Source organism: Vipera berus (assembly GCF_964194415.1).
Source record: "Vipera berus genome assembly, chromosome: 1".
Taxonomy (NCBI): domain Eukaryota; kingdom Metazoa; phylum Chordata; class Lepidosauria; order Squamata; family Viperidae; genus Vipera; species Vipera berus.
This window is the reverse complement of record NC_138202.1, coordinates 307,206,717-307,230,922: the sequence shown is the minus strand read 5'-3', so window position 1 is coordinate 307,230,922 and position 24,206 is coordinate 307,206,717.

Sequence of the window (24,206 nt, the reverse complement as noted above, 5' to 3'; positions counted from 1 at the left end):
TGGCTAAATTTCAATCTGAAACAGCACTACAGGAAAATTCTGTAGTCAGCCAGAATCAAGTTTTATTTAATACTCCCAAATCCATTTCCTTGCAGCTAGGATCCATTAATTAAATGAGCTTTGCACAAATATTGGTAGATCCTTCTAGTCAGAAAAGCTGGAGATTTCAGAAACCAAGGAATGTTTTATTTCTGTAGGTTGGATGAATGTATTCAGACCTTTTGCCATGAAGATGTCACACTCATGTTACTTATGGGAACAGCTTTATATTCGTATTTGCCAAGGATATGTATATATACATACAATATTTGCAAGGCAAGGCTGCTTTAACAGCCCTTGGCTTACTGGAGATTGGTATTACAATGCTACATTGCTTTGTCTTTGACTCATAGACTGTTGGGCTGAATGAATATGTCAATTAAAAACTAGTCAACTGGACATCATAATAGGCTTTTTTTCCAGTCCAGTCCAACAGATAAATATACTGTTCATAATTCAGTCCAGGCAAGCAGCTTCCTGAACGAAGCTGCTTCCTTTCCATAATGTTTCACACAACATGCATGCAAACATACACGCATCCATCAATATGCCACATAAGATGTGATATCCTTCAGAATATTTTTTCCAAATTTCTCCCTCACCCTTACCTTTTTTCCTACCTGGAAGTTTGAAAGAAAAGCAGAAGCAGTGCAAATATTGATTAATGACAGAAAGAATATTTACAGAAGAAACTGGATTTACAAAATCATAATCAGAGAAAAGGTTAATCAATCCTTCTTAACCATAATTTCCCTGCTCCATTTGCTCTCCCCTGAAGTTAATTCTCTCTCTAAAAATTATACTAGTTAGGCTAATTGGTCATGTAAAAATTTGTCAGAATTCTGCTCAGGCTGGTTGATAAAGGACTACCACTAGATGAATAAATGTGGGGAAGACCCTAGTAAGGGGTCCCCAACCCCTAGTCTGTGGACTGGCACTAGTCTGTGGTATGCCAGCAACCAGTCTGCACAAACAAGGCCCTATCTGTGGGATCCAGGCAGCATACAAATCCACATCCCCTTCAGTCCACAGAAAAACCTTTCTCCACAGAACTGGTCCCTGGTGCCAGGCTTCTGGTTTGCGCACGTGGCACTTCTGGACGTGCAGGAACAGCCTGCTTCCTGCCGTCAGTTTCTTTCTTTTTTGGAGGACCCTGAAAAGGGTCAAAAAACGCCCTGGAGGGGCGATTACCAAGAGGAAGACTTTCCTGCGATTGCAGAAGGGCAGCAGGCCTCTGCTGGAATCCGGAATCATCTCCTTTGGCCCGTAAAAGAAGAGACCGGCCATAAAGATGGCCGATCATTAAGCCACTCCCTGCCGAAAGCCAAAGCACTACCTAGCACTAAGAAGCAATCAGGAGGACCTGGGTGAGCTTTTACCTTTCTTATTCCCTAACCATCTTCCTGTGGGACTTTCCTGAAAATCTCTTTCTCCATTTTTTTAGAAAACAGTGAATATCTACTTTGGGAACAAATCTTAAAGCCTCAAAGCTACAAAAGAACTTTAATTAATTCAGCAAAGAAATTAAGTAATTTCATCTGTATTTATTAAAAAGCTTCTATTTGTTTCTGGGAATCCACTACCATATCTTTTCTCTAAGCTGTGAATTAAGGAAAAAAAATTGGACTAATCCTACAAAAGTTCTATATGAATTTGGAAAAAGAAAAGAAAAGAAAATTCCTACATTGCATGTTATATGTTACTGGTGACATCTTGTGGCAAAACCTAGTACAGCAAGTAAATTTCCTTTTTTTGTTGTGAGAGCTGACTGAATAACACAGCTGTCCTTGACACTAAGATAAGGGTGGGAATACCTGGCACTGAATACAACTCTTCAGGAGGTGGAAAATCTTTGACTACTATTAAAACAGCCTCCATGGAAGATTTAACTGTAAACAACAATGAAATGGATGAATACATCCCACCACTTGATTATAACCTGATACTAGGCACGATTTTGGCAATGACAGAGCAAATTAAAACCAAATTGCAAGAAAAATCTGACAACTTAAAGCCACCAAATCAAATTTTGACTTTAAATGAGGAAAAGATAACACAAAATCAAACAGAAGAAGTGGAAACTAACACTAAAATAGGAGATTTCAAAGAACAACAAAAGCAACCTACAGAAGACCTTAAAGTCCAAATGTTAATGGCAACTACAAAACTTACAACCCAAAAGGAAAACAACACCAAGAGTGAAGACAGCAAAGGCCTTCAAATACAATATATTGAGAATTCAATTAATCAAAGGACAATCATAATACCAGCTACTACTTTCTACCTAACCCAGATAGAATTAGAAGAACAAAAAGATTTGATTGATTTAATGACAACTATATTATATCAACCATCAAAAACTGAATTATCAAAGCAAAAATACAATGGTTACAAAGGGGACATCATCCTTGCAAAACTGACATTTGGATACGCTCCCTGGATTCAAATAAGGGGTATAGGAAGAAACGAGGATACATTTGAGATTTTAAAGAAGCCAAGAGGGAAGCATGATTGGCACAAAAGGAAGGCAAGAGTTAGATTTTTTAAAAAAAACTGAACTTGTTTCTCTTTTGGGATTCCTAAAGATAGACTATAAAAATATCTTTTTTATGGATTAAGGGGAATCCCAAAAAAATATAACTGATTTTACATTTAGCTTTTAGATCGGTAAAGGAAAACAAATGTAAGCTTTTAGAATATAACTCCGAACTATATTTTAGAACTTGGAATGACATATCAAAAGATAGTATTTTAATAATTGATGTATGGTCAAGATGACTTATAGAATATTCAGTGGTTACTTTTGAACCATAGTATAGAATCTAGAATTTTATATATAAAAGATAGTATTTTAATAATTGTTGAATGGTTAAGGCAAAAAACATATTTCTAATAACTGGTGATTTCTTAAGGTGAAAATTAGACTTTAATGGTAAAACATAAGAATGCTTTGTAATGAACAATATACGTTTTGTAGACAAAAGCATTATTCTTTATTGAAATAGGGAATTGTGGGTTACCCCAAAATTAAGCTTTTTCGTATATACTATAGGCCACTCTAGAATATCCTATTGCAATTAGATAAAATTTAAAAACAGGATATTGATATGTATTACTGAAAATGTATTTTAAATTTTGTTGATTGACTAGGTTACAACTAGAAATGTACTAACTTGCCTATTTTGACTATATAATAACTAAGGGAAGTAGAGAGGGCATCTCTGTTGATGTAACCTGAACTATTTACAACTGGTTATTTCTTATTTTAACTACCCAACCACCATATTGTTTCACAAATACATGTATTTGTAAATATTAAAAAATCAATAAAACTTGTTTTTTTAAAAAAAGAACTGGTCCCCGGTGCCCAAAAGGGTGGGAGCTGCTGCCCTAGTGGATGACTAAAGGGGCAGTGCTGAGGGCAATTGGCCGCTGTACTAATGAGATTAGAGATTTGAAGTTATTGTGCCGTGAGGTAGTATCCACATAGAAAGTGTATTGGCTATCATTTATTTCCAAGTGCAGTTCAGGCTGCTGATTGTCAATGCTATCAATGCTCAGGGGGTGGCTGTCTTATTTCCCCAAATACATTCTGATCATCAAATCAGATTAATAGAGGAGGCCTGCTAACAGTCTCTTCCAAACAGTGGGGTATGACAAGAGGGGGGCATTCTCAGTGATTGTTCCCCTCCTTTGGAACAACTTATCCCCCAAAGAAAGAATGGCCCCAAGGAAAGAATAGCCTTTGGAGATGAGTTGCTGAAATAGGAATAGCATCATTGGTGGACACTGTTTTGTGGTTTCTTTTGTATTTTATTGTGATTATTTGTATTGCATGGTATTTAGATTTTCTAGGAGTGAGGCAGTTGATAAATCTTATCATTCAATAAATAAATGTTCTGGCCACATAGCCCTTTGGATGTGAAGGTGTGCAGAGGTTGCCTGCAACTCCTTGGACACACATTGCCCCTGGATTGTGCTGTAGCTGCAATGGACATCCAGAAAATGGTGCAGTTGCTTTAAGAAGTGTCAGAAAGTTGCTACATGAATTCCCCCCCCCCCAAAGTTGCTTTCACATCCAAAGCACTCTGTTATCCTATTAAGCAAAGCAAATGAAGGATGATTTTATGATACCAATATAAAAACTGATTGATATGAATTACTGATACAGATCTATTAATTCAAAGTTCAAAAATATACTATTTATCTAATCTTAATATACATTTATATCTTTGTCTCTTACCTCCCTAGAAAGCTTTTGGAACACCCTTTTGAACTCATCTGTATCCTTGTCTATAACTTGAGGCTAAAAGAGAAGATATTATAAACAGAATATTTTTACTAAGGAAGGTGACAGTTCTACTGAAGAACCCTGAGGCATTTTGACTTACCAGGTATATAGCTTGTAGGAAACATTCTCAGAGAGTATATGCCATAACAACACTAGCTAAAACAGCCCAATTTGATTTTAATGACGTATTTTATATAGTACATGTTAGCTTATACCTAGCTTTGTTAATTTCTAGGCTGCTTAGCTGATATCTCTTCTATTTTCTATCCTTTAGGGTATTTCAATAAGGAGGAAAACAATTTTGACTGAGAAAAGTGAATTATAATTCCAAAAAGTATTTGCTACGAAATCCCATAAAACAGGGTATCTCAAAATTTGTGGTATCAATTTGATTTTTGTGAAAACCGACCTATATAAATATAGATGGCAGCAGCCATGCAAGCATGCTATTTTTATCAATCGCTTCCCAGAGTGGTGAGCTTGGCACCATCCCCTCTTCCTGGCTCTGAAGCACTTCCAACCAGGCATGACCCCCCCTCTTCCCTGTCAGCCATTTACATGCATAGCCACTAGTTCCTATATTCCCTTGACTGACATGCTGCAGTCTCTATCCACCTGCCTTTCAGCACTTATGGACACCAAAAAATTTAAGGAGACTCCTCCCTTTATTTGTTCATCCCATCCACCCAGATGCAGGACCCACCAGAAAGTTTTGAAAATAGCACTTGTTGCAATTTAACACAATTTCTTTACCTTCGAGAAATGCAAGTCTGGATATATCTCTCATAGTCCATTAAAAACAAAACTAAGGCTGACATGTTTCTATGCCAGCCTTTTAATCTGCCAGTTTCCTTTTTTTAATAAAGGGTTCTTAGATTTGGCTTGATAAAGTGATTTCTTTTATATGGCTTTCAAAGTAAACATGTTAATTTGATTCTGCTTAATTTATTTACCTCATATGGATTAGCAGTGGCAGTGTGCCCAATTTCTCTGTAATTAAGAAAAATGTTGCAATTATGGTGACTTATAGTTTCAAAAAGAAATAAAATAAAATAAAAACAAGCTACAAACTTGAAATATAATCCATGAATTTCAATGTCATGTGAGAATGACTATTAAAATATTCGATCTTTGGCTCTGGATGGGATTCCCCAAGCAAAGCTGGTCTGTAATCTGGGGGTACTCCTGGCTTCACAGCTCTTGCTTAAGGAGCAGGTGACAGCCTCAGCAAAGAGGGACTTTGTGCCATTTATGGGCTTTTCCTGGGTTGGCATTGCTTACTGAATTATTACAGCTTGCACTTCATGGGACTGCTTAGGTAATCCAGAATGTAGTAGTTCGTGAAATTATGTCCACCGTTTGATTTGGTCCTGTGAACCTCTGTTCTGACTGAGAACTGCACTAGTTGCCAGTTTGTTGCCTGGTTCAAATCAAAGGGCTGTTGGTACTTTTAAAACCCTTCATTTCAGGACATTGGCATCCATGGGACTGTCTTCTCCTAGAGATGCCTGCCCATTAGTTATGATCTCTAAGAGTGGGCCCCTTCTGTCCTGACCCTCGGGGAATGTCATCTACACGCACCACACAGAAGGTTTTTTCCCATCATTACCTCCTTTTCTAGAACATTATTCTCCTGATATCAGACAAGGTCTAACTTGGTTAGCCTTTCAGAAAGCATTTAAGACCTTTTTGTTCAATGGGCCTTTGAACAAGGCTGTATTTGTTTCCTTTCTGGTAGCTGAATGTTTATATTGATTTGTCTAAATCAGTGTTTCTCAACCTCAGAAATTTAGCAAGCCCACATATCTTCATGTTGCTAAGGCTGAGAAACACTGGCCAAGATATTTGGAATTGTTGGTGTTTCTAGTTCTTAAATGATACGATATGAGAGTCATATAACTAGCATATAAATCTAGTTCAACAAACAAGCTGAAGTCACCATCTAAAATGCATCAGAAAGCCCTGAACATATTCTAGATCTGTTGTGCCACCTATGCCATCTACGTTGCCTGACTTCAAAGCTGAATGAGAAAAAAATAGGATCTGAAAACACCCCATCCCTTCCTGAAAGAAGGCAGCAGGGTAAGGAAGACTGCCAAAGATTCTTGCAATGTTGTCTTCTGTCAGAATCCATTTATATCACATTTCATAATTGTATAGGTAGAACAACGTGCTATTACTGGGGATTCTGCCATCTCTCCGAGGGGGGGGGTGAGGATGGTTACTAAAGCGATTTTCAAACAACAGGGGATGTTTTAACGGGGGAAGGGAGGGGGACAGACAGATCTGGTTTGTGTCTTCATTTACAACTGAAAAGGAAAGCAATAACCATAAAACCAAGGAGAGTTCCCTTTCCCATGGAAGGACCTGACACCTAGCAACTGACGACAGCCTGACCAAATGGATGAGGGGAGGGACTGGAATGGGAATGGTTTATATAGGATTGAAATGTAACTTTTCTCAGATTCCGTCTTGTATTCCCACAATCGATTCCTTCCTAGTAAACATTTTCCTTTTGGACTAAACTTGCATCCAAGAGTTCTTATTTCCTAAGATGTGGATTGAGGTGGGTCCTGACAGTAGACGGAATCTGCTTTAAGAGTCAACCTGGAAGGGAAAACCTTACCAGGGGACTTTGCAACAAATACAAATGTCTGGCGACGAAGCAAGAGAGGAGGGAAGCCCCATGGAGGGGGAGTCTTCCCCCCAAATGGAATCCCAGAGACAATGGGAAACTGAAGCAGCATATTCCCCCGGGGAAGAAGCGGTGGAGCAGTACGACCGAAAACCCCGATGGTCGATGGGCGTTGGAAGGAAAAGTGAGTGGGAAAAGGCTTCGGGAGAAAGGACCCTGAGGCGTAGTAACCACCAACCGGAATGGAGGCAAGAGATGGAGAGTTCCCTGCACGCCAGCGAGGAGGAGCGGATCCTGGAAAAGGCCATTGATCTGATGAAAGCAACCCTGAGTTTTGCATTGATAGAGATCGATTCAGAAACAGAGCTTGTTAAGGATTGTATGATAAAATGGGCCCAAAACATTCAGGAAGTTATTACAATGGACACGTGGGAAAAGATCTGGGTGAGGAATGTAAAATTCACTCAAGCTCAAAGTTTAAGAGAGAACTTTTACAAAATGTTTTATAGATGGCATCTAGATCCTAAAAAGCTTGCAAGTATGTATCCGAATTATCAGCCTAAATGTTGGAGGTGTGGTGATGAAGAGGCAACATATTTTCACATATGGTGGACATGTAAAAAGGTCAAGGCTTTTTGGATAAAAGTCTGGTGGAATATGCAGAAGATTTTTAAACGGAGGATAAAGTTTTGTCCGCAATTTTTTTTGTTGGGAATAATTGTTGACGCTACAGTTGTGGACTCTAAGTTGATGTTGAATTTAGTTACGGCAGCAAGACTTTTGATAGGTCAATATTGGAAGAAAGAGGAACTGCCGACTATACAAGAGTGGATTTTAAAGGTTTCCGACTTGGCAGAGATGGCGAAGATTTCGGCCTATTTGAAAGATTACTCGCAAGAACATTATATTATGGAATGGAGAAAATGGATTGAGTTTATCCAGAATAAGTATAGGGTCAAGAAGTTTTATCTAGCATTTGAATAAGTCTTCTTTCGTTTTCTTTTTTCTTTTTTTATTTTGTCTTCTATATATATTTAATAATGCTAAGTTTTGTTTGATCCTATATAAGTTAGAGAGTGATGGATTTTAGAATTTATGGTTGTTAGTATATGGTTGTTTATGATTGTTTTTTTATATATATATACCTTGTATTTAGCTCTGGGAAGTCCGGGGGGGGAGGGGGGTTAGGGGGAGGTGGGGGGGAGGAGGGAGGGGGGGAGGGGGGGGGAAGGGGGGAGGTAGGGAGGGGAGGAGGGAGGGGGAAGGGGGTTTTTTAAAGGAAAACTGTATTTTTAAAACTTTTCAATAAAAAAAAAAAAAAAAAAAGAAAGCAACCCTGAGTTCACTGAGGGAGGAGAGAGCTGAAAATCGCAACCGAGGCAGCGCCTGGGGACGCAACTGGAAAGGTAACGGAGGGGATCCAACACCTGAAACCCCGGGGCCATCCAATGGAACAGGAATTGCTGCCTCAGCAGTACCCACCCCCCCCCCAGAACCACAGATGGGGACCAGGATGAGGAGCGATACCGGCCACGGCGCAGACAACGCTCCAGCCAAAGACTCCCGGCCCTGGAAGTCCAATTCAAGGGGGAGCCATCACGACTGGGATTTTTCCTAACCCAAGTCCTCAGCTACATGGAAGAGTATGGACGGGACATCCCCAGTGACAAAACACGCATCCGAATTGTGCAATCTGCCCTGGACGGGATGGCTGCAGACTGGGTGGTGAACTTGCATGACTCCAACGCCCCAGAACTCAACGACTTCAACCGATTCATGTCATCTTTGAGGCGACGGTTCGAGGATCCTTTGGCTGACCGTAAGGCCCAGGAGAGAATCAAAACGGTGAGGCAGGGCAGGCGAGCAGTGGCTGATTATACCCAAGAATTCCGAGCCAGCTGAACTGGCCAGAAGACATCCTCCTTAGCCATTTCAAAGACGGTCTGAACTACGACCTGTATGATGCTTGCCTGCCTCGAGGAGACCCACCCCACCTCGACGACTGGTACATCCTGGCGGAGGAAGTGGAAATAGACCTACTGAAGAGACACCGCAGAGGAAAACCATGGGGCCGCCTGCCACCCGAGCAAACACGCGAGGGGGAAAACCCACCAGCCACAGCCAAAAAATCAACAAGTTGCTTCAACTGCGGGAGAGAGGGCCACCGTGCTGCAGAATGTCGTTCAAAAGCCCCCCCACGAAAACCAGAGGCATCATCCTCCAAGAAGCCGGGGAAGCCCCAAGGCAACACAAAAGAATCTTCCATGAAGGGGACAGAGGCTGTAGAGTCCACAATTCCTGCCAGGAACTGGGACTGGACTCCGGCCTGCACCGCAGGGACGGTGGACAACTCGGAAGACAGCTCAGAGGGAGAACCATTGGTAAGTGGACCCCTTCCACCCATACTTAAGACAGTGACTATATTAGCTTCCCCTATGCCTGAAGCAGCCAAAATAAAAGCTCTGATAGACTCTGGGTGCATCCGCTGCCTTATCAGCCCAACGCTGGTGGAGAGATTGAGCATCCCAGTGAGGAGGCTAAAACATCCAATCTCTTTTAGTCAATTAGATGGGACAATAGCAGGGGGAGGACCAGCCACCCTAGCCACTTTACCAATCCACCTATCACTGGGGCCCCATGAGGAGGACATAACGTTTATAGTGGCCCCAGGCATGGAATGCCCAATGATCCTAGGACTGGAATGGCTGAAGAAATGGAACCCCGGGATAAACTGGAGGACAGCAGAACTCAACTTCCCAAAGGGGGGGGCAGAAGAACGTAGACTCCAAAAGCACCCCACCCAACCCAGAGGGAGGAGACAGCAGCAGTGGGGAAAGAGAAGGGATTACCAGAGATACAGGGACCTGGCTGAGGTTTTCAGTGAGGAAAGAGCAGATGAGCTTCCCCCCCACCGCCCCACAGACTGCACCATAGAATTCAAACCTGGGGCAAAACTCCCAAAACCCAGGATGTATGCCATGAGCCCAAGGGAAATGGCAGAAATGGAGAGATTCATAAAGAAAAACTTAGAAAGAGGATTTATTGAGCCTGCCAAACCCAAAGTGGCCACCCTGGTTCTGTTCAGGGAGAAGAAGGATGGGTCCTTTCGTTTGGTTGTGGACTATAGAAATTTGAACACAATTAGTGAATGTAATCTGTACCCCCTTCCCCTAATGAAGGATATGTTATCCCACCTATCGAAAGGAAAGATTTTTACCAAACTAGACCTGAGGGAAGCATACTACCGTATTAGGATTAAGGAAGGAGACGAATGGAAGACTGCATTCAACTGCCCAATGGGGTGCTATCAATTCAAAGTATTGCCATTCGGACTGCAAGGGGCCCCCGCAGTCTTTATGCAATTAATTAATGACGTGCTGAGAGAGCACCTATATAAGGGGGTCCTGGTTTACCTCGATGACATCCTTATCTTCACAGAAACCAAAGAGGAACATATCAAACTAGTCAGAGCAGTCCTGAAGAAGTTGCGAGCTGCCCACTTATATGCTAAATTATCGAAGTGTGAATTCCATCAGGAAAAAATCGACTACCTGGGATATCGCATATCTCCAGAGGGCATCGAAATGGACCCTGAGAAGGTCAGGGCAGTACTAGAGTGGGCACCCCCCCGCACACGGAAGCAATTGCAAAGTTTCCTGGGGTTTGCAAACTTCTACTGCCAATTCATCCCCGCATTTGGCCAAATAGCCATGCCCCTCACAAATTTGTTGAAAACGAAGGGGGGGTCACCCGTGAAACCCAGCCAGCCTCTGAAATGGTCAATGGAATGTCAAGCAGCATTTGAGATGCTAAAGAGACTTTTTTCTGCTGAACCTGTCCTAAAACACCCAGATCCCGACAAACCTTTTGTAATACAGGCAGATGCGAGTGATGTAGCGGTAGGAGCCGTACTATTACAAGAAAATGATGGGGGGACATTGCAACCATGCGCATACACATCCAGAAAACTCACAGAAACAGAACAACGCTGGCCAATATGGGAAAAAGAGGCATTCTCGTTGAGGTGGGCATTACTAACATGGCGCCAATTTTTAGAAGGAAATAAAATACCTTTCCAGGTCTGGACAGACCACAAAAATTTGGAAGCTCTAAAAACGCCCAGGAAGCTCACTCCTAAGCAAGCCCGCTGGTCCCAACATTTTCACCGATTCAATTTCACTCTCAAACACTTACCGGGGGAAAGAACTTCCTTGCAGATGCATTATCCCGCATGCCCCAATATAACAGCACAAGAGTTACTGACTTTAAACCACTTGTACCGGAACAACAACTGGCAGCACCAGTCACCACCAGGGCACAAGAAAAAATGAAGCCGAAGGTAGATAGCCAAACTGGAATAGAATTCAGGAAATCTTTGGAAAGTGATGAATGGTTCCAGAAAAATAAACATGTGTGCACAATTAAAGATGGACTGCCGTGGGTGGGGGAGAAGCTATATATACCTGCCACACAGAGAATCAATTTCATGCAACTGTGCCATGATACAAAATCAGCAGGACACTTTGGCTTTGTAAAAACCTTACACTTAACTAAAAGGCAATTTTGGTGGCCATCTATGAAAAAGGACATAGAAAGCTATGTGGGTAGCTGTCAAATTTGCGCGATGGCCAAAAGACTGCAAGGGAAACCGCCAGGTCTGTTACAACCGGTGGCAAACCCCTCAGCCCCATGGAAAGAAATAGCCATGGATTTTATCGTAGAACTGCCAGAAAGTAATGGAAACACCGTAGTCTGGACTGTCACAGATCTGTTCTCTAAGCAAGTACACTTCATACCTTGCCAAAAAATCCCGACTGCAAAAGCATTAGCAAAACTTTTTGTACAGCATATTTACAGATTGCACGGGGTACCACAACGCATCATATCTGACAGAGGGGTGCAATTTACATCGGCATTTTGGAAAGAATTTTTATCCCTCTTAGGAACCACCCAAGGACTGTCATCTAGTCACCATCCTCAGACAGACGGAGCTTCTGAAAGACTTAATAATATACTTGAACAATATCTGAGATGCTATATTAATTTTCAGCAGTCCGACTGGACGGACCTACTGCCTTTTGCAGAAGTAGCATATAATAATGCAGTCCACTCAAGCACAGGTTACACTCCTTTTCAAGTAGCTACAGGCCAGAGTTTCAACCCAATACCAGAACTAACCCCAAAAGAACCGGTTATCCCTGATCTGAAGGAATGGATTGCTCAATTACAAAATACATGGCCAATCGTTAGGAAAGCGTTGGAAGATGCCAGAAAAGCATACAAGACACAGGCAGACAAAAAAAGAACCGATCTCACACCATTTAGGGTAGGAGAGATGGTATATTTATCCACAAAATACCTGAAATCACTCCAACCCTGTAAAAAACTAGGACCAAAATATATTGGACCCTTTCCAATTAAAAGAATCATAAACCCAGTAACAGTTGAATTAGAACTACCCAAAAATCTTAGACAAATAGACCAAACCTTCCACTGCAGTCTATTAAAGAGAGAACAACAATCTCCACTATGAGAAAAAATCCCACCACCACCACCCCCATCATGGTGGAAGGAGAACAACATTTTGAAGTGAAAGAAATCTTAGATTCCAGAAAACACCATGGAACGATACAATATTTAGTGGCATGGAAACACCTCCCCTCCTCAGAAAACGAGTGGGTTAACAAACTCCATGTTAAAGCACCTAAGTTGCTTAAGAGGTTTCATACAGAATATCCAAACAAACCAGGCTAACATTTATATGTTTTCTTTCCCCACAGATGGACTCATCTTTTTTCTGAAAGGAGAGCCGAATGTCAGAATCCATTTATATCACATTTCATAATTGTATAGGTAGAACAACGTGCTATTACTGGGGATTCTGCCATCTCTCCGAGGGGGGGGGGTGAGGATGGTTACTAAAGCGATTTTCAAACAACAGGGGATGTTTTAACGGGGGAAGGGAGGGGGACAGACAGATCTGGTTTGTGTCTTCATTTACAACTGAAAAGGAAAGCAATAACCATAAAACCAAGGAGAGTTCCCTTTCCCATGGAAGGACCTGACACCTAGCAACTGACGACAGCCTGACCAAATGGATGAGGGGAGGGACTGGAATGGGAATGGGAATTTCTCAGATTCCGTCTTGTATTCCCACAATCGATTCCTTCCTAGTAAACATTTTCCTTTTGGACTAAACTTGCATCCAAGAGTTCTTATTTCCTAAGATGTGGATTGAGGTGGGTCCTGACATCTTCTCTGTATATATTTGCCTGAAGTTAAGTTTCGTTTCTGATGCCCTTCGTGAGGCTCTCAAGAAAAGGATTTTCTCAGTGATCACAACATAATGGAGGTTAAACCTTCTAAGCAAGAATTACCTGGCATTTCCTACAGGGTTGTTTTAGTAAACTAACTCTCATTTTGTTTGCGATCTTGAAAAGTGCATTGTTAGCAAAGTGTATGTTTAGTACAGTGTATTTGGTTTAAGGTCTCCATTAGATTTTTCTTCAAATCTATAATTGTTTTAACTACATTTTTTGCTGTTGTATTTTGTTCATTTTATTTTTGTGAGTCATCCTGAAAACTATGTATATAAATACCATGAAAAAAATAAAAATAATAGCCATTGTCAAATTTTATTATTCCTTCTTAATACTAATGTGCTCAACTGCCAGTTTGCCTTTCTTGCTACCTATAATTTCCATCTAAATATAGACTTAACTTTTTACTCTAGTCCAAAAAAATAACTTTTCTCCAGTAATTGTATCTTTGACTATAGTCAGAAGGAAGAGTCTGAACAGGTTCAGATAAAGGAAATTGTGATATTTTTTCTTAATTTTTAAATAAGTTGGAAACTAAAACTGTTATCTTAATTCAAGGGGGGCCAGGGTGCTCTTTATTGCTCTCTGCTTTCACTCTTCCTTTCCAATTCAATTTACATCTCCTTTCCTATGGATCAGAATGACTTTGCTCTCTCCTCTTCTGGTTCTCAGCATTTTTGTGCTCGCTCTCCCGTTATCTTGTAGTTCAGTGTGCTTCTTTTATCATCTTTCTATCCCAAACTGTTCTACCTGTGAGGATGCATCTCTCAGTTCATTATAGAAGAGATGGGAAAAGGATAATGAAGAATGATAGAAAGGGATGTTTTAGCAACATAAAATTCCTTGTAAATTCCTTTTAGCTTTGTGTGTATTAATAGATTGAGAACGATCATTGCCCAGCTCTCAGGTTCACCCCACTAACTTTTTATTTTATAACTGTAATCTCTGATGGAAGAACTTGATTAAGTAGACTTCATTCTCAACTGCAAGAATTGGGACCCCATGGTCTTCTAGATTACTCACACAACAAACCCCGCTATTAAGACTGCTGGCCATACTGGCTGGACTTCATAGGAATTAGAATCCAGTTATATCTGGAGACCACAGATGAAGCACTCCCTTCCAAATGCACATATATTAAACAATTTCCATGCAAAATGGCATGACATTTTTTGGCATGTGGTGGTAGAAGATACATACAAGAGCTTTAATCTGTTTCACAGAGACGATCCTAAGGCAGAACTGTCCATCATAGGTGTAGGGCACAATAAGATAACCGCCCTGTGATAGGTGGAAGTGACTTGATGCTTCACGCAATTTGACGACTAAATGAGCTACAGGTTTATTTATTGAGAAGAACTCTCTGCTTAGATGAGCATCAGCTTCACTTTCTAACTAAAGAGAACAATAAGAGTGAAAACATTAATTGCACACAAGAATCAAAATAGAGAGCATGACAAATATTCCTTTCAAGCAGGTAGATAAGTGATCATGCTGGGACTTCATTGTATAACTTGTCCTACTTACATATACTGGCACACCGGGCAGACCTTTGCTTCATCTTACATATTTAAGTTGATGATGTTGCCTCTTTTTTTTGGTTGGAAAACTGAATTCAACATGTAACTTAAGTCTTATTTTAATCAAATATAGCCAACATCATATTATAGAAATCTCTCTAGAGAAAGTCTGGATGGTAGGAGTACTAAAGCCGGGCTATTGTAATCTATATGAACACTGGAGTATTGATACACTTTTTTGTGTCTGTTTGCAGTCATCTAGAAGTTATCTAGATTTTTATACCCTGGTTCTGGTAGCTCTAAGATGACTTCCATATTTTCAAGATTTAGGCTACAAATAAAAATGTATCTACATATCTGTCTACTTGGATTTTGAGTGCTATTGTTCTTTCAGTTGACAGTGTTACTGGTTGGTAAATGTGTTTTTCTTTCAGGCTCTTGATGGTTATATCTTAGTTCTGTACATCTATTGTCTTGCATACCATTTTGAGCTCATTTTAGAAAACAAAGTGATTGTTTATTATCATTATTGGTAATAACAATACTGAAATCAAATATTTTGGTATTTGGCTGTGTTGTTTTGGCCAGCTGTAATAGCATATAATTTGTCTCATAATATTCTGCAATGTTTGTTTCTACACCATTTTTCTTTACCATCGTCCAATCATTTTCTTCTTACAGAATGATGAATCGGAACAAATTGCAAGTTTATAGAAAATGTGAGATGATTTTTACAGACTGTAGAAATACTTTCTCTTGTGAAAATGCCAAATCAGCCATTTTCAAAGCTGGTTTTTTTTTACCCTTTCCCTTGACTTAAATCTCATCCAATCACTGACTTTATTATGAGATTATGTGCTTTATGAGTTTTTGTGTAACTAATTATATAAATCTATTCCAACAGTATGTGTAATGTATTGGCCTTTTGTATATGTTGTAAGTGTTTACTCTTGTTGCACTGCTTGCTAATTGCTTGCATTCAATTGCTAAGTGCTAGTTCATGTGTATGTTGTAACGGTTGCTAGCCAGCCCAGACTGGTTGTCTCCAGCTGGCTTAGTAGGTCTTTGGGTGGGAAACCTATACTCAAACCTATTGGTCACGCCTATCGGCCAACTGTATAAAGAACTGAGCTGCAGCTCCCTTGTTGCTTCTGTTTATTCTGACCTTCAATAAAGTATGTTGCTGTTTTGAACCTTCCATCTCACTCAATGCCTGCAAAGAACCAGCTACACAACAGTATGTATGTTATAAAACAAAATAGCTTCCTCACATTGAACAAAGACATTAATGTAAAATAAACAATGTTTAAAAATTACTATGTAAGCTTGCTTTCTAAGGAAGGACTCATAAAGGCAGCCAAGCATACCAGATGGAACTTGTTTAAAAACAAAGTATTTTCTATTATCTACTAACCAGGGCCACATAATTACCCCATTTGATAAATTAGATCAGGAGGGTCAATTACATGAGGGTAAGGTACTTATGTTATTATGGTTCCCCTTCTCCCATCCCTGCAGATAGTACTGCATTAGGCATTTAAATTAGACACAACATTCAATACTAGTTTATGCATTACACTTTTTGCCATAATCATAATACAGAATATAGCTACTATGATCTCGTGGCATGCTTCAGTATAGAGAGCTAGTCCATAATTGGTATAAAGCAAAGTTTTAACTTTTGCTTCTAGAGCATATCAGGCCTTTTCCCATTTCCTCTGCTTAGTCAAAAATAAATATGCTTAAGAGAGAAAGGTTAGGGAAATGGTTGCCTGCATAACTTTATGTTGTACTTTCTGCACTGTTGGATATGCATCTGAACAACCTTACAAACCATATTTCATATTTTCCCAAGAAATATGAATTGTCTTCATATATCACCCAGTCAATTACGGTATCAATCTAGAAGAATCAACATTTAAGAAGAAGATTAAAATAGACCTGGCAAGGTGTAGCTATTTTTCATGATTCAAATTTCCAAAATAGTGTTACCTCTTTGGGCACCTAAAAGACATAAAAGTGATCAGTTGAAAGATAGCAGTATTGCTGTAAAGTTTCCGACAGATGAGCTCTTCAAATGACTCTGAGGTGTTGTTTACCTTAAAAGTCTTTTATTAGAGCCCTATAACATCGGCCAGCCTTGCTAAGAGAAGCTGGAATCTGAATTCTCTTCCCCTTAGCACAATATGTTAAACCCAATTCTCCTTCTTTTCATTGCTGTCATAAATCACATTCTCCAATTAGTTTGAAGGGTCAGTCTTTCCTTCTGTTAGACAACCCGCCAAATTCTTTTCTTCTCATATTTCAAGACAGCCTTGACACATTCTTCTTCCCCTCTCCCCCAGCAATAACTGATTATAGCTCTTAAAGTAACACATAAGTTTAAATATGAAATAGCTGCTTCTTCATCTTTTGTCAAAGCAAGAACATTTGATGTTAGCAGCGTTGACAATTGCCTTTACCACAAATAGCCAGACAATAAAATACAACAAGCCACCCTATATAATGCAGCATTTTCTAATCTGCTGTTCTCCAAATGTACTGGATTTCAATTTCTATAATCTCCCAAAGCATAACCATGGACTATCAGAACTCAAAATCAATACATCTGGGGGACAGCAAAATCAATACAATCTGAGGGACAGTATCTGAGAAGGTGAATATTGTACTTCCTTTTCCCCAAATCTTTTTTTTAAAAAAAAATCTATCTTGAATGAAAGGAGACACAGCAAATAAAAAGTGTGTTTGGTGGAAAAGGGATGTATTTGTATCTTCCGTTGTGAAAATGAGCAAGAATGCACTGATCTACACACCAGCAGTCCAGACCTAGTCCCATTGCCATCCCAAGCCGCCCTAATTGGCATGCTGGCCAGAATCCTGTACACTATTGCTCTGGGGGCAAAAATAATATCCTAGGAAGTAAAATAACCAAGAACCTGATAAATAGCATAGCCAATCTTGAGCAGCCCTTCCCCCTTCCTCTTCAGTCGTCTCAATTTTTCTGCATGAAACCCACTAACATTGTGCAACAAGGCTGACAGGCACTTGCTTCCCGGTCATCATCCAGCTCTTCCAATTTGATTTTAAACTGGGGGTTGGTCCAATATGTATCAAATATAAACCAAAATATAAATACAAATAAAATTGTCAGATTTGGAAAATGAACTGTGCCGAACTACCAAAGCTTACTCTTGCTCGAACTGCAAGAATAGCTTTTAGGTGTGAACCTAATTGTGATTTCCAGCTTGGCCTTACCATTACATTTATACAGTTAATGTTCCTTTCTTCCACCTCTGCACATGCTGTGCTATATATTTATTGCAATAAGCAAAAGCCAACTGAACTACTGAGAGATGTTTCCTAAGGGAGCAATAAGTAACTGAGAACAGCTATGGTTATTAACCTCAGCCAGTTATTTATCCACTAAAGATTATTATTGGCAAACACTGTAGGGCCTAATATATATACATATACATTCCATATATATAGTTGTGGCTTTGTGTCTCCACATTACATACAAAAGTACAACATGACTTATCAGGGATCTGGAAAGGAATATTGTTATCATTTAGTACCCAGATATTAGTGTCCAATAATGTAAGAGATGACATGTACTGTATATGCAGGGAGGGCTTCTCTATTGTGGTAGATCTCCAGCGGTCACTGTGTGCATTACACCTTCGTTTACTTCATGAGATCAGGTTGAGGATCAGCCTACGTAGAATTTAAAGTCTGAAAGCACTGTTACGTTTCCATCAATAATGTCTCCAGGAACAATGCTGCAATTTTTGCACCATGATTTTGGTCAGATTACCTTGTTTGTGTTTGCCCACTTCTGTTCCAGGGTATGAAGAACTTGACAGAGTTGGGTGAAATATGGAGAACTAGATTTTAAATAAAGATTTTTCTTAGGTATCTGCCGGCCGCAAGTCATGCCTGAAATCTCACCTGAGTCTATCAGGGTCTTTATAAAATTCATTTGTGAAGCATCAAAAGAGCTTTTATTTTATTTATTAAACTTCTATGACATCCATCTCATCAAGGCAAAAAAATATATGGCAGTATCATGAAAGTTTAGAAAAGATTTAGGGAGGCATCTCTGCATGTGTCCTTTCCTCAAGTACCCACAGTCCCATCCCAGTGAAAATTAAAGATCACCCATGGCTACTGATGCTTTCTTTGCTGGATTCAGTCAAAAAAGAAATCATCCAGGACTTGGCTGGATGGTAGAAGGTTGAAGGGTAAGGCAAAACACCTGATCCCTCAATTTGTTGTCCAGAGGCTAGGCCAGGGGTAGGCAACCTTGGCTCTTTTATGACTCGTGGACTTCAACTCCTTCAACTGGAGTCAGCTGGCTCAGGAATTCTGGGAGTTGAAGTCCACGAGTCATAAAAGAGCCAACGTTGCCTACCCCTGCTGGCTCAGTGGGAGCATTTGGTCAATAATGAAGTGAGAAAGACAGTTTAGCAAAGCCCCTACCTTATTGTTGTATAGCTTAACAAATTAATTCAGTTACCTGGGTTTGCACAACACAATGGATCATAATCATACCAGCTAGTTTACACAACACATCATAAATTAGATAACTCCATGTTAGCCCAATATATTATGCAAACACAGCCAATGTATCCAAACCTTTAATATCTGTAGATGGGAACATCATTATTAAAGTTATGGGCATTTTTCTACCATTGACTTCTCCTTTCCAAGTGCCATATTATCGTTTTCATACATTAAATAGTTTACGAACTCTACCAAATATGCATATATCAGAGGTTGAAGGATTTGATCATTAAACCATGATGAAAGCCATAAAGCTTTCTAAAACTATTTATTTATAGTAGCAGACTTAACCAAGGATTGGCTGTTTACAACTGAGATCATATTTTTTATAATCCATTTTGAAATCATTTTAAATGTTTAATTAACACACCATGTTGCTATTTGTTTTAATTATATATTTGAGCTAGAGTCCCAAACAGCAAATGATTCAGAGATAAATTTAGCATTATATAAATAAAAATGAAACTGTTTTGCTAGATGGTTGAAATATGCGGCTATAATGTTACATGTTGATGGACTGGTAATTTTTGACCGCAATTATAATTGTATCAAAAACTGAATGGGGCATAGAAATAAAACTTAAAACACTTTGACAGATGAGAACAAATATGGAAAGCATAAAAATAGCAGACATGAACAGTATGGAAATTCTTAAATGTCAGGATGTATAAAATCCCTGAGTAATCAGGAGTGAGTCAGGATACATATATATTGTGAACTTTTTATATTGTGAACCTTTTATATTACCTAATCACAGCCAAAATTTAGGTCGCAATTTGAGCTCTCAGTAGTTATTGTACATCATTGTGTATTGCCATACCTCCCCAAAGAGTTTTCTTATCAATGACACAAAGGCTGCATGAACCATGACGGCAGGCTGGTTTCATCAAGCCAAAAGAGGCAGATATATAAAGCACTTGGGGAATTCATTCTAAAGATCCAGGCAGCAGGATTTAATACCCTATTCTCTGTGTCACCAGACCTGGTTGCAAGCTTAAGGAATTACTGGCTTAGCCTTTGTATGCTCCTCCATTATTCTTATAATGACCAGAGGACATTGTGCAGCACATCAGCTCAGCCAAATCCAGTAAACTTCAGAGATGTTAGAGACTCTTATGGTATTTGGTTAGCAACAACTCACGCTCTCCCCCTTGCTTGCTGGACTCAAAAAAATAGGGTCATCAGTCTATCTGTAACCATATTTCTTGCCAACTCAGCAACCATATCATCTGCCTCTTCCCCTTTGGATGTCAAACTGCCTGCTCTTCACTGGACTACAAAGAACTATAACTTGGCCAAAGTTATGCAGCTGGGCCAAAAAAACAGTGAATTCCCCATGGAATAAAAACAATTTGTATTCATTTCAGGAAAACAGCAACTCTGGAATAGCCATTTATGGATGGGAATTTTCCAAGGCAACAGCAGAGAATTAGGTCTCCTTGAAACCAATGTTCTTATCTCTTGTAATATGGTAAAACCATTAAAGCAATACCTCATTCAGCCGATTTAAATGATTACAGTGACTCTCCTAGGGAGATCACAATGCAATCTGCATTGATTTCTGCAATAAAAAATGTACCTGAATTATTTGGGGAGCCACCAGCTGTAGAACCATTTTGCCAGGTTCCATGGAATAGTTTCATGTTCCATTTATGAGCTTGATTACAGGTCAGAGGATCCGGAGACAAGTTGCAGATCTCAAGATCTGTAAATTGCATTGGAAAATCTGAGAAGGACATCCTGCCACCAGAAAAGCATAAAAGAATGCACTGTGACTTTAAAACTGTGGTCCTCAGCTAGTGATTTGTATACCAAATTGGGATTCAGAAGTAGTCTAGATCAGTGGTCCCCAAACATTCCAGCTTTGCAGACCAGCAGCAGAGGTGGGGGGGCAGGGGGGTGGAGAGGAAAGAAGATGGTTCTGTGCAGGCAGCTTTCGCAGCTCAGTTCTAAATGGGCCACAGCCCGGTACCAGGCCGTGGCTCTGTGGTTGGGGACCCCTGGTCTAGATAACAAAGGAAAGTCACTGAAATTTTACATTTTAATAAAACTTCCTCTAAATAATGAATATAATAATATATGCATTTTTCCCAGGACAAATGGACTTTCTGTTGTAGTGAGTCTCATGCTATTTAATACAGTGATTGATAAGATTTAATATATGAAAGTTGAGAATTGCTGATCTGAAATATTACCCCCCTGACAATTCTTATGGCTATACAGAAACAGCAGATAGCCGAGAAATAAAGGTTCCAAAGTTCTGAAACTCGTAGACATCATGCTCACCACATAAATTCCCAATCACCCATCTTCATAAATCTGGTCATCTGGCTGTCCTTAGCATCAATATTATCCTCTTCCCATTCCCCACAACCATGCTTCCCATGTGATTTTTCAGATTCCAAATTGTTGGGCATCTCTGAGCATGGATTGTTCAAATCGACTTTCTCTTCATAGTATTGCTAAAGAGTGGATGGACTACCTATTCACCACAGTGAAGCAACAATAAAGAAATAATGAACAAAAAAGACCCCAGTGGATATTAACTTGACTCGAAACCCTGTGGAATTTGTGGCCTGCTCTGGTGAAAGCAGCCTGCCAGCTTTGGAAAGCAACTTGCACACAGCAACTCTCATTGCTCTGCTGCCTGTCAAAACTTGGAAATGCCAATAATTTAATGTGTTCCTAAAGGAACTACTCATTATTGGATGTTTCATTTTAAAATTGTTCACTACCAAGCATGAGTGGAGAGCACCCATTTTTGTCAGGATTGTGATACATGAGGAAGTCTGTTAATTTTTTTTTCCATGCTCCACTACTAGGACAGATATTATTAGCTTCAGGTTCCTATTGGTACCACTGTGCATTTTCTCCTGGAGTTAATAAAAGCCATTATATGGAGCATGACAACAACAACAACAACAATAACAACAACAACAACAACAACAACAACAATAATAATAATAATAATAATAATAATAATAATAATAATAATAATAATAATAATAACAACAACAACCCGTGTCTGGGCCTGGATGGTTATCTGGTGCGGTCCTTATGGTTATGGGATTATCGTTCTTCAGACTGGTAGTGGTTCAGCCACCGTCAACCAACCCAGGCACCTCCAATCACCAATGATGAGAAGAAATAAAAAAAATTCCATACCGGATCGGTCGTTGCCCGGGTCAACAAGGACCGCATCAGATGCTATGGCTCCTGGACATTTGTCAAAAAATGGGCCACAGGGCTCAGTTGTTACTGCTGGGGAACCAGAGCGTACAACTGTAAAGCAACTGGAACAAAAGCGCAAAACCTGGACAACCGAAGAAAATCAAGAAATCATCCAATGCTACTACCAGGCAGAACCAACAGCCACAGGATTTTTTAAAAAAATGATGCAACTATGGAAGGAAAAGCACCCAGAAAGTGATGGAACCGAACAACGATTAATGGATCAAAGACGTTTCATCATCCGTAATAAAGTTTTTACAGATGTGGAAATTCAACATCTAGGAACATTGGCTAAAAAGAAAACAACAAGCAATGATGAAGGACAGGCTGAAGAAATTGTTTCAATATCTGAACAGACTGACCAACAAACTGACCAACAAGCAGAAGCCGCCACACAGGATGAAGATTCCCCTGTGCAACAACTCGAAAGTGTACAGCTAAGTAATCTAGCGAAAATGCTGAAAGAAAAGATTGAAAACCACATCAAAGAAAACAGAAAGAAAAAGACTGCCTGCCATCCATGAAGTGCATAGCAAACGAGTGACAGATTTACTAAATGCTGTGAACAACATTTTAACTTTTTGTTTCAAATGATACCTATATTGAAAAAGGATGCCAACCTTGATCAATGGCAGAAGGGTATTAACAAATTTATTTGGGCGGGGAAAAAACCAAGTTAAATTTAAGATTTTACAAGATGCTAGGGAAAGAGGGGGACTCAAGGCGCCGAATTTGAAATTGTACTATGATGCGGTTGCCTTGACCTGGATTAGTGATTGGCTTAATTTAACCAACAAGAGAATACTTCATCTTGAGGGATGGGATTTGGTATATGGATGGCATGCATATTTGCTTTACGATAAGAAGGTGGACAGGGCTTTTAAATCCCACATTCTTAGAAGTGCTTTATTGCATGTCTGGAAAAAATATTATTATAAGTTAAATTATAAAATACCGATTTGGGGAATTCCTGGACACGCGATAGAGGGCGTATCTATGGGAGTGAGTATGGATATGGTTCCCTACAAGGAATTACTTAGATTGCAAGGGAATGATTGGCAACTTAAATCATTAGAGGAGTTAAGACAAGAAAATATAAGTTACTCTTGGTTTCAATATACCCAATTGAAAGCTAGGTGGAAGTTAGATCAAAAGGTTGGCATCACAATTACAGATCAAAATTTAGTAAAACAAATTAGAGATTTAAATTGTGCACATATAAAGAGGATATATAATGCTTTAATTGAATTGGATTCGGAAACGGAATTGGTTAAAGACTGTATGATAAAGTGGGCACAAAATATTCAGGAACCAATCTCGTTGGACACCTGGGAGATAATTTGGGTCAGAAATGTTAAATTCACTCAGGCTCAAAACTTAAGAGAAAATTTTTATAAAATGTTTTATAGATGGCATCTGGATCCCAAGAAGTTGTCCAACATGTATCCTAATTTACAGTCTATATGTTGGAGATGTGGTAGTTCAGAAGCTACCTATTTTCACATGTGGTGGACTTGTAGAAACATAAAAGCTTTTTGGATCAAAATTTGGTGGAACATTCAAAAGATTTTTAAGAGAAAGATAAAGTTTTCTCCACAATTATTTTT